At 35.5% G+C, this 12,423-nt stretch overlaps 1 long non-coding RNA gene across 1 annotated transcript; it reads right to left on the bottom strand.

Annotated features, from left to right (window-relative positions):
- Positions 1 to 3,355: 3,355 nt before the first annotated feature.
- On the bottom strand, positions 3,356 to 11,184 carry LOC121016239 (uncharacterized). The gene is made up of 3 exons (XR_005784173.1): positions 11,129 to 11,184; positions 8,518 to 8,601; positions 3,356 to 3,507 (listed from the first exon to the last, which is right to left on the bottom strand). It is a non-coding gene; the product is annotated as an uncharacterized LOC121016239 (long non-coding RNA).
- Positions 11,185 to 12,423: the final 1,239 nt, after the last annotated feature.

The following is a 12,423-nucleotide window of genomic DNA, read 5'->3' as shown; positions in this document are numbered from 1 at the left end:
GAGGCAAAACAACATTGCTATTTTGTTTGTTTATAGGAGGAATGAAACCAAACAAATAATTTGTGGTGGGGAGCATCATCAGTGTTTAAAATCTTAAAAGTAAATGTCAGATACTATTGCAACTTTAACCAATTATTTATATTCTGTACTTTTTTTTTTATTAAAAATTTTTTTTCAACGTTTATTTATTTTTGGGACAGAGAGAGACAGAGCATGAACGGGGGAGGGGCAGAGAGAGAGGGAGACACAGAATCGGAAACAGGCTCCAGGCTCTGAGCCATCAGCCCAGAGCCTGACACGGGGCTCGAACTCACGGACCGCGAGATGGTGACCTGGCTGAAGTCGGACGTTCAACCGACTGCGCCACCCAGGCGCCCCTATATTCTGTACTTTTGATTAATATCTCTAAATCTTTGGATATCGAAAAAATACTGAGATGATCCATATAAGAATTCTGAAACACTTGATAAAAAGGATTAAAAAACTGGGTACAAATGAATAAACAAAAGAACAAATAAAAAGCAGAAACAGATCTATAAAAACAGAAGAAATTGATGGCTACCAGAGAAGAGAGGTGGGGGAATGGATAAAATGGGTGAAAGGGAGTGGGAGATATGGAGATATGGGCTTTCAGCTGTGGAATGAAAAGGCATGGGAATAAAAGATACAACATAGGGAATATAGTCAGTGGTATTTTAATAGCATTATATGGTGACAGATGGGAGCTATACTTCTGGTGAGCATAGCATAATGTAGAGAGTTGTTGAATCACTATGTTGTATACCTGAAACTAATGTAACATTGTGTGCCAACTATATTGCAATGAAAATGAAACAAAACAAACAAACAAACAAAAAACGAAGAAAGAAGAAAAAAGGGAAAGAAAAGAAAAAAGACAAAAGATATGACAGTGTACTACTAGATTAGATAAATCAGTCACTCTGAGCTCCAAGTATCTTACCCAACCCTTCTTTGATCTGCTGGTGGTCAGGTTTAGTCCCTAGCCTATCACATAGAGAAAATTGGCCTAGTGGGCTTCCAGGCATACCTTCTTGAAGGTGGGAGGTGAGCCAGAAATTCCCAAGTGAAGGATGTGGTATGAATAGGAAGGGAGCATGTATTAAAAACATCCATTGTGTGGATTAGGGATCTTCAAAGTTAGATTTCTTTCTTTTTTGAATGGTTAATTATACTTCTTATTATAAAAATCATGATTGAAAGCATTGCTAACATCTATTGAATACTATTTTGTAAAATGTTTCATTTTAAGAGGCTTTCATGTAATAACTTATTTTATCCTGAAAACAATATTATAATAAGTGGGGCACCTGGGCGGCTCAGTTGGTTAAGCTTCTGACTTCACCTCAGATCATGATCTCATGGTTCCTGAGTTTGAGTCCCGTGTTGAGCTCTGTGCTGACATTTTAGAGCCTGGAGCCTGCTTTGGATTCTGTGTCTTCCTCTCTCTCCGCTCCTCCCCAATTCATGCTCTTTCTCTCTCTCAAAAATAAATAAACATAAATTTTTTTAAAAAAAATTTAAAGATAAGAAAAAACCTAATAAATGAATTTCAAATTACAAATCAGGAACTTGAACACTTTGGTTTTAAAGCCAGTCATATTTTGCACCATGTACTTTTTTTTTTTTTTTTTTTTTTGAGAGAGAGAGGGAGCATAAGCAGGAGAGGGCAGAGGGAAAGAGAACATCTTAAGCAGGCTTCATGCCAAGTGCACAGTGCCCAGTGTGGAGCTTAATCTCACAACTGTGAGATCATGACCTGAGCTGAAATCAAGAATTAGACACCCAACCAACTGAGCCACCTAGGTGCCCCTGTACTATGTACTATTAAGTAGCACCTTTTTTCACTGTGAATGTCCTGTGCATTTTGTCATTACTAAGACAAGAATATTACCAAAAATTCTTCTGATATCCAAATAATTTATAGAGATAATTATATTTTATGGCAACTTTTAAATCTGTATACATTTACAATTCCAGATACAGGCATATTAAGATAAATTAAGTTTCTGCATTGTTATAATTTCAGTGAAATACTCTGACGATTTTGTGAGAATATCTATATTTTATATGCTATAATATTTTGGGGGTTCTTTGAGACAGGATGAATGCTATTTTTTTTCTTATTATTCCAGAAATAAAGGGCTAAGGAGTTTTCCTTTATAGTGTTACCATTAAAAAGGTCTCCTAGAGGGCACTTGTCCTGATAACTGGTTGTTATATGTAAATGATGAATCACTAAATTCTATGCCTGTAACTAATATTATACTATATGTTAACTAATTAGAATTTAAATAAAAACTTGAAATATTGGGGCGCCTGGGTGGCGCAGTCGGTTGAGCCTCCGACTTCAGCCAGGTCACGATCTCGTGGTCCGTGAGTTCGAGCCCCGCGTCGGGCTCTGTGCTGACAGCTCAGAGCCTGGAGCCTGTTTCTGATTCTGTGTCTCCCTCTCTCTCTGCTCCTCCCCCGTTCATGCTCTGTCTCTCTCTGTCCCAAAAATAAATAAACGTTGGAAAAAAAATTAAAAAAAAAACCTTGAAATATTAAAAATATTAAAAAATAAACATGTGGGGGGAAAACAGTTACTTAGATGTCAGAATCCTTAAAGCAAAATGTATGTCCCAGGCGTATTCGTTCATTCATTCAACAAATATTTGCCGATAGTGCCTACTATGTTCTATGTTGTAGGAACACATTGATGAATAAAGCTATTAAACTAACTTTCTAGAAGAAACTATAACATCTAATAAAAATCTTAAGCGTTACAGTAATCTTTATGTAACCTCTGCTTTTCCTGAGAAAGCTCAAAATTTTTCTCATAAGAAAAGATGGAGGAAACCAAGAAAATGGCACATTTATGAAACATTCAGATACTATCTATTCTTAATACAGCTATTTCCAAAAACAACTTTTTTTCATCAGTACCAGCTTATAAGTGAAGATGCACTAAAGAAAGATGAAGTAGCTTATCCAAGGTCACACATTTATTCAATGCCCAGGGCAACTAAACAGACTCGTCTCCCGATTCCAAGATCAGTTCTCTTTTTGCTACACTAGCCTATGCCTTAATGAAACTGAAACTTAAAAAATATGAAATGATTTTTTAAAACATTTAAAAAAATTTTTAACATTTATTTATTATTGAGAGACAGAGAGACACAGAGTGTGAGAAGGGGAGGGGCAGAGAGAGGGGGAGACACAGAATCTGAAGCAGGCTCCAGGCTCTGAACTGTCAGCACAGAGCCCGATGCGGGGCTGGAACTTACAAACCATGACATCATGACCTGAGCCAAAGTTGGATGGTTAAACAACTGAACCACCCAAGTGCCCCAAATGTTATTGTTGTTGTTTTTAATTTTTGTCCAATAAGTTTGAAGCACAGTGACATTCATTTATACTTTATGCTTCCAGGAACATCTTTTGGAAATGATCTTGAACGAGTCATCACATTCATCCCAAAGATGGGTGCCCAAAGTTAGAAATTCTCTGAAAATGTAGGAGAAGAAATTATGCTCACTCTTTCTATGATCACAATATCATACCTAGTTTCTTAGTATTAAGGGTCATGAGAGTCGCTAGCCTACTTATTTAATAATAATAAATAATACTAACAACTATAAATATTATTATTCTTTTCTAAAGCAATTTCACATTTCCAGGATCCAAAGGAAGCAACCAGAGTATTTAGATTGACGTATGACCAATTGCCCAAACTATAGAATTGATCAAAGTTAATGGAATAGAAATTTTCCCATCAGTGTCTTTTCTTCCTGGCTCTAGAGCACATAATTGTTCCAGGAACCAGAATTAAGATAAACTAGGGAAGTTGGGATGAGATGAGGTCTTGGCGTGTTAAAAGGTACTAGAAAGTGAAATAATGCATTTGGACTGAGTGAGATGGACCCATGCCAGTTCTGAGGCTTCCCTGGACTGTGAGGGGGTGGTCTTCAAGACAAATAGCTTATCAGTTTCAGACACTCCAATCTCTTTCACCACCCTCTCTTTCCCATGGTGTCCATTTAACCATATGAAGTCATTTCCTATCAAACTGCTTGTCACCAGTTTAGCTCCTTCCCAAAGGCTAGCATCTATATTTTATACTTTAATGCACTGTGAAGATTGGTGAAGGGAAACAAAATTTTAGAAAGCCAAGGTATTAGATGTATGAAAGGGCATTTTACCTATGATTCAAAGAAATTAGATTCTGGAATTTGTGTGCATGTATGTCTGATAATGTCAACCTCTATGGCAAAATTCAGTGTGACTTCAAAATGCATTTAAAGGAAAACAAAAGGTCATAGTCTCTTCATGTTTGCTTTTGCTCTTTTAGTCTATATCATACATGGATAATAAGCACTGGTTAATTTCTGTTCATAGTTAATTTTTAAACACACATTTTAATATTCTTCCACTGGTTATTCACCCAGGATTGTTTTAAGCACTGATATAATTCATGGCTTTCTTTTATCCCAGACTCCCCATTTTTCCAGTTTTAATTAATAGTTCTTCATTTGGAAAACAAGACTTTCTTGCATTTGTATTTTTGCTGTATTTTGAGTCTGGAATTTGTAAGATATGACTTAATTTTTATTAAAAACTTACATTTATTTCTAAAATAAATTAAGAGTTCTCATCATAGTCAACTGACATTTTGGGGGATTGTTTAGTTTGATGACAGAGGGAGAATCCTAAAATTCACTGAAGTTTATTACCTATTTGTTTTTGTCAAATCATGTTAAGTGTCTCTGGATATATGAAAACTATAGAAAAAATTAAAACTAATAGTGCTCTATGGTTAGATTTTCACACTAACATCAAAAACAACAAAATAAATTGGTGAATTTTTACACATATTAAAAGGGAGATTATTTACATTTTTATTATTTCTTATTTATTTTCTAATTTTGAGGGGAGACCGAAGAATGAAAACAGGCATGGTAGAAAAGAAAAAAGGGAGGAAGAGATACACGAAAGGATAAATACAAATGTCAAAAGCAATGGAAACAAAAATCGAGAAGAGGAAACATTATTCATTGCATCAAGATAATATGAAACAGTTGAGACTCAAAGAAAAGAAAAGAAAGGGGCTCCAAAGGCCTAGTTGCCTACCCTTCAAGTCTAATGAAAAAGTTCAAGCATTAGAAACCACTGAATGAATGTTTCTATAGAAAATAGATAAAATCTCCACCTTCTACTTCTGATTTCCAATGCGGCTAACAGTCTGTTCAACACCTCTATCCCACTGGCATCACCTGGTGGCAAAGTGGAAAGTGTTGGTCGCACCTCCACTTCTTGTTTTCAAGAGGAATGAGGAAAAGCAAAGGAGGACCTAGGGCTAGAATATTAAGTCACCACTAAATGAAGTCAGTATTAAGAGATTTCTCCTGGTTCCAACTCTTACAGACAAGTCAGTCTAGTCTACCCTTCACCCCTACTCCTCTAGAATTCAAGATCTAGAAAATAAATTTACAGAGGAGGTTGAATTGAAAAATAGAATGCCAACAAGTTCACTAAATTTAAAACTTTTGCTTCCTAAGAGACACAGATGGCAAGTCTGTTATAGTTAGCTCATCACAGGAGGTTTTTAAATAGCACTGGTTAAGAATTAACTTATGAACATGTAGCCATTAAAATTCAATAAATCTAGTCAGCACAAAAATATGCAGTGGGCAAGAACAATAGTAGATGCCTTCCCACTCACTTTTTAATAGTAGGCTCAAATAGGTTTGATGATTTAAGAATTTTAGGGAATTGTGTGTTTGTATGTGTATATTCTGATGGAAAAAAAAAAAGCAGAAATCATGAAATAAACAAAGGCTTTCCTCCTTATGATCCTGCTCAATTTATTGTTCAGAATGTTAGAAATATGTTCAATGCAACACCAGTTTTAGATTCCCTTATAAGAAATCAACTTAATGGAAAGATATTTAAGCTAACATATGTATAAGATGAAATAATATCCACTGTATATTTTTTGTATATTTTCTTAGCCAATAAGAGCCATTATGTAGAAAGCCTTTTTATAACAACAATGAAAAAAATGTTTTTTGAGGAGATTACAAATGATCTAATGCTAGGAATTCAGTATCAATGTGTTATTATTCCTCTGTTCTCTGAGGAGAGTGTGGCTTTTTGGGAAGGAACTTTCTTTGAAGGCTTTGGTCAGAAAATGCTGAAATGGCACATCACAGCCTGACACCCCCTGGGTGAGTCATCTGTACCTGGTGCTAGAGCAGCTTTCTGAAAGCCCAACTGGTGCACTTCTCTCCCGTTGGCATAACTATATTTAGAATCCATAGTTAGAGAGCTCAGGGCTTCTCGGGATGGTATTTTTAAATGTGTCATCACTCTAGACATGCTCTCCCTCCCTCTCCAACTGCTTCAGCCTCCCTCATAGTTTCACACATCCACATGGAAAAGAATCAAGAAAAATCACATTCTAAAGGAACCTGTGACACTAGTCTCATCTGGAATGTTAAGCTCTGGGATTAGACTCATGCTAATAGCTCCCTGGGCTCTTGTGCTTAGCAAGGTTTGAATTGTTCAGGCAGCTCAGCAGTGTGCTGTACAGCACAGTACTGGGCTCATTGTTCAATGTAAGCCTAAGGGAAGAATATAGTAAAATCCAGTCGATTTCTTTCTCTTTCATTTATTAGCACAGGCTTTACCAAGGTTTGCATACTGGAATAGCTAATTCTGGCAATTGCTAGCTGTGACTATGTTCTGTGATATGTTAGGTAACAATGGAGCATCATGGGGAAACCTAGTGCTTTGTTCTAGCTCTGAAGGGATCTTTGGTGAAGTCACTAGAGACAGGAAATAGAAAGAAATCCACACACTGTACATAGAATATACACATGAGTAAAGCATTATAGCACGTCTTTGGAATGAAGTATCTTCTGTAGATAATTTGATTCATATCCCAGGAATCTGCATCAAAAACCAACCCTGTCTTACATGCTTTTGGATTAATATAGTCCTGGGCCAAAAAATGGATTCAATGTTAATGGAATTATTCAATTAGTAGTTTTGTTAATTTATTTAATATAAACTTACTTATCATGTGCCTGCTTTGCAAATTTGTGCACGGTGTATTACTATATGTACTGGATTAGAAAAAAAAAGATATTAGTTTCTTAGTATCTAGCTAGAGAAACTAGGATATCTATGACAAGTAAACTTCCAAAACAAAACATTATGATTATTAACCTGTCATAACCAAGAATTGCATAATTAATTCCTGGATGATGGGTATGGAACAGCTAGATCAACACAGGCTATCATGATACAAACAATTTTAAGAGTAGATAATCTACGCTGGTGGAAATAGCTCAGCAAACAAAAGGATGATAGAAGGAAAAGGTGCTCACAGCATAGGCAATATAGAGCAACGAGGCAAATTGAAGATCCTTGAAGGAGAGTGGGGCACCCAAAGCTGTTATGAAGCCATGGGAATGATCTTGAAGGATGAGTGTCTAAAAAAGGAAGCTGATGTTTTCCTGAGGGTGGGATACTGCCATTATGCACTGTATTATAGAATACAGTGGTGGTATTTTAGAAATGGATTTTGGGCAGATGAATATGATAGAATAAATAGACATTTTTAAATTTAATTTATTTTTTATTTTTTTAATTTTTTTAACGTTTATTTATTTTTGAGACAGAGAGAGACAGAGCATGAATGGGGGAGGGTCAGAGAGAGAGAGGAAGACACAGAATCTGAAACAGGCTCCAGGCTCTGTACTGTCAGCACAGAGCCTGATGTGGGGCTCGAACTCATGGACTGCGAGATCATGCCCTGAGCCGAAGTCGGACGCTTAACCGACTGAGGCACCCAGGTGCCCCTAAATAGAAATTTTTTTTTAAAAACCTAGAAGCAAGGATATTGGCTAGGAAGTGCTTTCTCTAATTCAGGATGAGACCAAGGAGGGCTTCAACTTAATCATGGATGATCAAATGGGAAGGGACTGTTTTGAGAAATATTTTTGTGAATAAAATGAAGCCAAAAGTAGTGGGGACAGTATCCTTTACGTACTGTGGCATCCTTAAGATATCTGAATGAGCGAAAGGCAAAGAAAAGGCCCAAAGACATGAAGTATGACTATAATTATGATACAAACAACAGTGATAATAATTTATTGAGTTATTAAGAAATGGAACGCAATGTGCTACAAACTTTATATACATGTTCTTATCTAACCTCCAATACTCTAGAAGGAAAGTAATATTTTTTATAATTCAGAAATGAGTCAAAGAAGTGTAAAATGGTTAGGTAAAATTGCCAAGATTTTCCCAGCCAGGTTTTAAAATCATGACTGATTCCCCCACAGAGCTAAGGAATTTCTAATTATATATTCTCTTCTATAGACCCTTATCCATACCACTGGTATAAACACAAGTTGAGAGCATAGACCTGTGACATGTAAGTGGGAGATATTGATCCTTTAATTAACACTTTCTAGCATACGTTTTCAAAATAGTTATGATTTTATTTACCTTATATGCCATTCTCCATTTGACTCATTGAATACCAGGAGAAGTTTTTGTCAAAACCTGATTCAAATCCGTATGATATTATATCTGGAAAAATCAGAATAATATTATATATTATTAATTATAATATAAATTACAATATATATATATATATATATATATATATATATATATATATATATGACATTTGCTGGTATCCTTTGCTTTTAATGGATCCCTAACTTTTCTAAATGCTTGATGTATTTTTTCTAAGCAGCTTTTATAAAATATTGGCATATAACTCCATAGCCTAAATGTTACAATTCTGTTGTGATTTTTAAAACTTCATTTGAGAAGAATTCACACTTATATTTGCTTCTCTCCAGATTGTGGCAACCTCTCCCTATTTCATCAAAGATTATTAAAGTTGAGCTTCCTCATCTGCAAGTTTCCTGCTTTGGGGGGATATAATTTATCTGGGCTAGGAAAACTAAATCTAGTTAATTTATGCAGAGAACTTTTAAAAATCCCTAAATAGTATTTCAGTTAAAATACTTTTTTATCATTATTTGTTATACCCTTTACAGTCCCAAATCCTTCTTAATAAAATAGAGGAACCCAAATAGAACTGAAGAAAATACTGTTTTCTTTTAGCTTTTAACTGCAATAGTGTTGTTATTATTATTCATACTCCAAATAGAACTCAAAATTCCTGCTTGGATTTGTCCACACTGGGAAGAGACAAAGTCATCTAGGGCACATAATGATGGTGTTAACTTGAATTGCTTTTACCTGCAGCAATAATGGACTGCCCAGCTCCTTTTTCTCCATTGTCAGAGAACCTTCTTTTGACAAATCATATTATAATGAGATTGTTTAAAATGGTTAGATGTGTTGTTTTGCCAGTAGAGCAGAATTTGTGTGTGCGTGCGTGTGTGTGTGTGTGTGTTTTCTTTGTCTATTTTAATGCAATTTATCCTTACTGAATTAAAACTATGACCCTGGAGTCATTAACACTAGGGTCTAATCACCTGAACTAATTGTGCAAGGATGAGCAGAGCTGGGAGTACCATGTTTACAAACTGTGCACAAGGCTATTTTCAGCCTTTCTGTGAGAGGGCGAAGGACTGCAAATATGAGTGATACTACCTTGAAGACAAAATTATATAATTGCCCCTTCTAATTTACCAGTGAGAATCCTCAGCTCTGTCACCATGTAGAAAAGAAGAGTAACTACTTAGGTTCACGGTGAGCCTGCTCAGTGCCAGATATTTTTCATACAATGTTCATTTGAGTCCTAAAATTGGCCTATGCATAATTATTATCATCCCTGTTTTATGAAACAGAACACCAAGGTTCAAGGAGTTTATGCTATTTACCAAATAAGGAGAGAACTTTCAAATATGTTTTAATTAACTTCTTGGGTGGATGAAGATAATCACCCTAGGAAATTGTTGTAGGGAGACTTCTTATCTCACACACACACAAAAATGGAGCTGCTGAATGTCTTTTAAAATCTCCAACATTTATTTTTTGTGGATATTTCCACTTCACTGGAGCTTAATATAAATCCTCCATATCCTAGCATCACTACTGAGCTATAATTTTCTAGGATTCTGACTGCACTTTTATCATCCATGCTCCTTTCTCTAGATTTACTCAGGTAGAGCCAATGAATGAAGGTTGCTTCTGAAAGGCAATCTGTTCTACTAGCGTCAAAGAACATCTAGGACACGTATTGTCATGTACTTTCAACATTGTTGTGCAGACATGATGTGCATGATGTGGAGACAGTAAGGCCTAGTGTGTGTACGTCTTCCACGCCATGCAGCTTCCCACAGTCAGCCTTTAGCTGTCATCTGTTCCTTCACCCTGCCCACTCTTGGGCCTGTGTATTCAAAGCACAGCAATGTCTTGATAGTGATAATAATAATAATAATAATAACAAAAACTTTGTGGATATCAGGTGTAAAGAGATTAGTGCAAAGCCAGCACAGGTGTTTCAGATTCTCAGGGATATTTTTGCAGTAAAATTTCTCTCACAGGGCTATATTCTAAGGAATTGATTGACTCTCAACCAAGATATTTGGCACAACAATGAGATGTAGCAGAATTTATTATAGCTACTAGTGGCATGACTACAATTTAAACTACAGTGACAAGTCCTGCTGCTACTATTTCAATTACCTTGGCTGCCAACAAGCATTTATAGGGCATTTAATATCTTCCATAAACTGTGCCAAGAAATTATATCTTTAGCCTTTGAAAAAACACATTGGAGAAAGTGCTATTATTATCCCTTTTAAGAGGGGGAAAGGCTTAGAAATTTTAAGTAAATTTCTCATACGTAACTGGCAGCTGGTAGAGTGGATACACATCCTAACAGTCTTTTTCTCTCTTCTGGCTTCTTCTACATCTTGCTGCTTCTGGTAGTAGCACAGCAAGCAAAAAGTCACATCTGTCTAATCAAAAAACTCTGATCTTAACCACTACATTATATTGCTGTTCAATAAAGGATACTAATAATTAAATTTTAAGTATTACATATTGTCTTTAACGATGCATGTAATGAAAGAAAGAAAGAAAGAAAGAAAGAAAGAAAGAAAGAAAGAAAGGAACTTCGCAGCCAACTTACTTCTCATAGAATGAGGTTCTATGCTTGTGGACAATTATTCACTTGTGGAAGAATCTTCAAAGAAAAAAATACAATTGATTACAAAACTGTGTGCTAAATTTTAGAATATAACACAAATGAAGTAAAAATTGCATTATACATATAGAGAGACAGAGAGAGAATTAGGGAGGATTAAGATTATTCCTATGATGTTTTCAATATCAGTTTTATTGACTGATTTATTGAGAATAGAGAATGACATAGAGTTGCATTCACTGTTCTGAGTATTGTAAGTGAGAACCTGTGACAGGTATGATGTAATGGAAACAAGATTTGAAAATCACACTTCTGGAGAATCAAGGTTACCAGAAACATTGGCTGCCATAAGGCTAAACAAATGACCTTGTAAACAAATAGCAGAAAATGCTTATTCCCTCTGTCCCCTTTCTGCACTCTTGCTTTCATTTTCTCGTTCTTTCTCTCTGTATGTGTATATGCAAGCCGTAATGTGCTGGAAGAGCTATAGAACTTGGGAATTTTCTAAAATCAGATTATAGAATGATAACAATTGATGACTTTATAATTCTCCTATATGAAAGAAATCAAAATGTAAATTCAAGTTATTTATATATTTATTTAATTCATTTAGATTATAATTTATATCTGTCCTTATCATTTACAGCTGTATAATTGTATGGTTATGAAAGTTGAAAGTGAATCTTAGTCTTATGGGAAATCCTTTTACTGACAAAGACTTTGTCTATGACCAAATTTGAGTCATAGAGTCAAATTGATTCCTCTTTTAGAGTAGGTCTGAAGCTGGACTCTGTCCTTAGCCATATTAGTCCAGTTTTAGCAAAAGTCCTGTTGAGTCAGTTTAGCTAATATGCCTAACCCTCAATATCTGGTCAAATTTCTCATCTCCCTGTCATATCACCCTGGCCTGCTTTCAGCAAGAATTCTGTTGCATTGGTCTACCAAGAATCCCTCCAGCTTTGATGTTTCTTCTTCCCAATTTGCTGCTTGACTGTAAATTTCTGTTTGCCCTTGCTATATCCAGAGTTTAGCCTCATTTCTCTTCTCTACAGTAAAACACCCATTGTAGTAATACCTCTTCAATAAATTCTTCCTTACTGTCTTTACAAATGTCATGGATAATTTGTTCTTCAATACCACATAAGAAAATTTTCATAAGTTTTCTCTACCAAACCTAACACTTGCATGGCTTAAGCCACCCAGCCTGTGATATTTTGTTATAGAAATCTGAACAGACTAGGCATACCCTAATGCCTGTCTTCTCTCATATTAACTCAAAA

This window comes from Herpailurus yagouaroundi, unplaced genomic scaffold (assembly GCF_014898765.1).
Source record: "Herpailurus yagouaroundi ecotype Mexico unplaced genomic scaffold, PumYag 210, whole genome shotgun sequence".
Classification (NCBI taxonomy): Eukaryota; Metazoa; Chordata; class Mammalia; order Carnivora; family Felidae; genus Herpailurus; species Herpailurus yagouaroundi.
Note: the sequence above shows the minus strand (reverse complement) of the source record. Positions and strands in the feature narration are given on the sequence as shown.